Source organism: Stegastes partitus, unplaced genomic scaffold (assembly GCF_000690725.1).
Source record: "Stegastes partitus isolate 25-593 unplaced genomic scaffold, Stegastes_partitus-1.0.2 Scaffold1054, whole genome shotgun sequence".
In the NCBI taxonomy this organism is placed as follows: domain Eukaryota; kingdom Metazoa; phylum Chordata; class Actinopteri; family Pomacentridae; genus Stegastes; species Stegastes partitus.
In genome coordinates, this window is record NW_007578785.1 from 266,176 (window position 1) to 269,863 (window position 3,688).

Here is a 3,688-nt window from a genome sequence, read left to right on the forward strand (position 1 = left end):
GGAATTCAAAGGGAAAAACAACTAAAGTCAACAACTAAGCGTGCAAGACACATATGACTACTCAGGGTAACAGATGTCTCTATGCATCTCAAAGTTAATCTGCTTGTTTACACCCTCATAAAACCCTACAAATGGAAGCGTGACCTCACACAGCCACCGGGAAGAGATTCTGAGAAAGACCATTCGTACGACAATTCATCATGTGACGCCGGAGGCCCCAAAAAAGACATTTCTGCCGCAAACAATCTCTGGAAAAGGAGTAGCTGTAAAAAAAAAAAGAAGCTGAAAACACACCACATAACATCAACTGGAAAGCTTCTAAGAGCTGTATCATTATTACGTTTTATCCCATTTACTGTGTGTCAACGGGGAGTCGGTCAGTCTTGGCGAGAGGAAGCAAGCAGACCGGCGGCTTTCAAAGAGAACAAACAGGGCGCCATCCTTGAGCTCCACGATCCATTTCTCTGATCTCAGTGATTCGCTCGCTCTCCGTCGCAGATCAGAGGCCCGGAGTGTTGTCACAGGTGAGGTCGATCGCCTCTTTCATGACACGACTAATTAGAGGGCCACACACACAAACACACACACAGCAACACACACTCGTACGTATATAGATCCTGGAGCGACTTAATAAAGGAGAAAGGAAGTTCGATTCAGGTCGAGTAGTTCACGCTGCTGACTTGAAATCGCACACACACACATGTATGCGCACATACAAGTGTAGGAACACACTGAGTCCACATTCTGCTGCTCTCGCCCTCATTATTTTTCATTTTCTGCCCCCTGTTTTTATGTCTCCTGTTAGCTGATGATGCAGAACTGAGGCACGGCAAAGATTTCTCGCTCTATCCCTCTATCTATACGCACACACAGACACACAAACACACACACATTCCCTCTAGGGTGCAGGAAACAGGACAGTCCCTCCATTGTAGAGGAGACAGCTCCCAGCGCCACTGGGAGAGGAACATTGATTTCCTAAGAGGCTATTTCTGGCTGCTAAATGCAGGATTCACTCTCTCTCTCACACACACAAACACAAGAGCTTTCAAAGGCCAGATCTACATCCTGTGTGTTGTGAGTGCGCCATAGATCTTGATACATATCCACTAACACGCATTAATACTAAAGTGCGGTGAAGTTGTGATAAAAGCGAGGAAGGCTTCAAAGAGAGCGGAGATGCAGCTCTGCCTTTTTTTTGTGCTTCACTGATAAGCGCCGTACAATGACTGACTTCTTCCCAAAAAAAAGACAAAACACACACACACACACACTCTAGGCTTTGTGAAATCTTCTCCATCTGCTCAGCAGCCACCAACCGCGACCTTTAAACCCCATAACATGATGGCTGCCGGCCATCAACTCTGACCCCCCGTCTCTATGTAGCTCTGTTATGTGACAAGAAAACTGGACACACCCGACGAAGCAGAGGGGAAAAAATCCCCTGTTTAAGTCATAATATCTTTGACAGACCTTTGTGACTTGGAGCATCTGCTTTTCACTAAAATCCACCTTGTGTACGGTTCGTTTTCTGCAAGATTTTACCTCGAGTCGCCGTATCTGTGATGTCCTACATTTCCCACAAACTGTTTCGAGCCTTTCAGCAGATTTACCATCGAAATTCTTGCAGTCATAGACGACAGAAGGCCATTGATTTTGTCAGAGAGTTTTGCTTGACTGTTTAACCACTTAGCCGTAAATTGGTGCAAATGTCTCCTATTAACTGGTTATGGTGTCCAGCTGTCCAAGTTTCCTCACTAGTTGGCTAAATTTGTACCAGCAGCAGGTTTTGGAGGGTTAGCGAGGTCAGGCTAGTTGACGTAGAATCATCTGCCACCAACTGGATAGCCACCAGTGTGTTGGTGGGCCGATATAACAGGTGAAATTGATGCTTTGTTCTAAAAAGAAAGTGAAAGTTAAGGGCGAGTCATCGAGGTACAACATCAGTGAGTGGCATGAAGGAACTAAACACTGCAGTTAAGAGAGTATCCAAGACAACACCGACCGCAACACGAGGTTAATAGTTGACTGATGCTGATGTTGTTACATGATTTGATTTGTTTGCTAAACCTCCAAACCGATTTCGTTGATCATATCATTCAATTGATATTTTCTGAAGCTTTAAAGCATTTGTGTCCGGGCCACAGAGTCGTGTACAATGTGAGTTATTGAAAGTTTAGTCTAAATGAATGACTGAACAGTGCTAATAAAAGTTTGTATGGTGGTAGAATGACAACTTAAGAACACTCAGATTTAGTTAATCAGAGGCTCGAACCCAGAAACAGTGTCAGCAGAAGGCAGATAAATCACATCCTAACAAACGGACATCTACTTCATCCATCAGAGGGTCAAAGGGCAGCTGGATTCGAGCCAGGCTGATACTACGTCCTTGACAGGTAGTAATCATAGGGCAATACAGACAACCATTCATGCTCAATCTCCCTTTACTAGGAATAGCAGATTTCTAATTATTTAAACCAAAGGAACTCTTTGCGCAACTGTTTTATGGGACAGAGATGTAAGAGAGGGATTAGCATATCCCAAAGAATAAAACTCAGACTCCAACCCTTAGCAAATTCTGGTAGATTAATCGTAGCAACTGCTTGAGTTCCTTGAAGACGTTTCACCTCTCATCCAAGAGGCTTCATCAGTTCTGAATGACTAGTTGGGAGTTCCAGATACTAGTCAGTCAGAACTGATGAAGCTTGAAACGTCTTCAAGGAACTCAAGCAGGTCCAGTTGCTACCATTAATCTACCAGAATATCCACGACCTGGATGACTGAGAATCTTCACAGGCATGACTCTTGGCAAACTTGTGACTGCAAACTAAGATCTTCACAACAAATACCTGCACATCTGCCGCAAACTTAGTTCTTTTGTAAGGAAGGCCTTCCGGTCCTCGGCAAGGTGGCTAAACTGAGACTTCTCTTCAACTAAACACTCACTAAAGAAATCATGAGAGAAATTTTCCTCATCAAGATAAGAGTGCCAACATTCATCTTTCTCCAAAAACACAAACAAAACACAACTTTGCATTCTGCTGTCTTCATTGAACAAATTGGCCTTTCTGTCTTCTCCCTAATGGCTTTTTCCTGTTTGGCATCAATGCAAAATGGTGAACGTTTGATGCAAAGGGCTGCTGACGAAGTTGTCAGCGTAGCTTTGGCTGAAAATCAGTCTTTTTAACAAAACAAAATGAAAACGGCGCTAATGATCACCAACAGCAGGATGCAAGAATGCCAAAGTGGGTTCTATGGAATCCAAACTCTCGGTCGTAACACATGATGGCTCATTAATATTTCAGTGTTTTTACTTTCAGACTGCATAAGCACGGCGGCCAGTAATGGGACGTCTGCAACGCGCAATATTACAGCCCAACCGGACGAAGCAGAAGGAGCTCGAACCAGCACAACAACAAGCTTTAGACGGTTTGGTCGGTTGTTCACGGGGCAAAATGACACGATTAATCATCATCAGCAGACAGTTTAGAGACGACGGCGCGCAGTATATAACTGAGACATGGTGCGAATACATCCCTTGTGTGTGTGTGTGTGTGTGTTTGCTGCTCAGACATGCAGGACAGCATCACAGCAGACAGTCATAACAAACAGTGCAACCATGGTTATAGAGGCCATAACAGTCCACACCCACAGAGCTGCAGTCGCATTGCACACACACACACACACA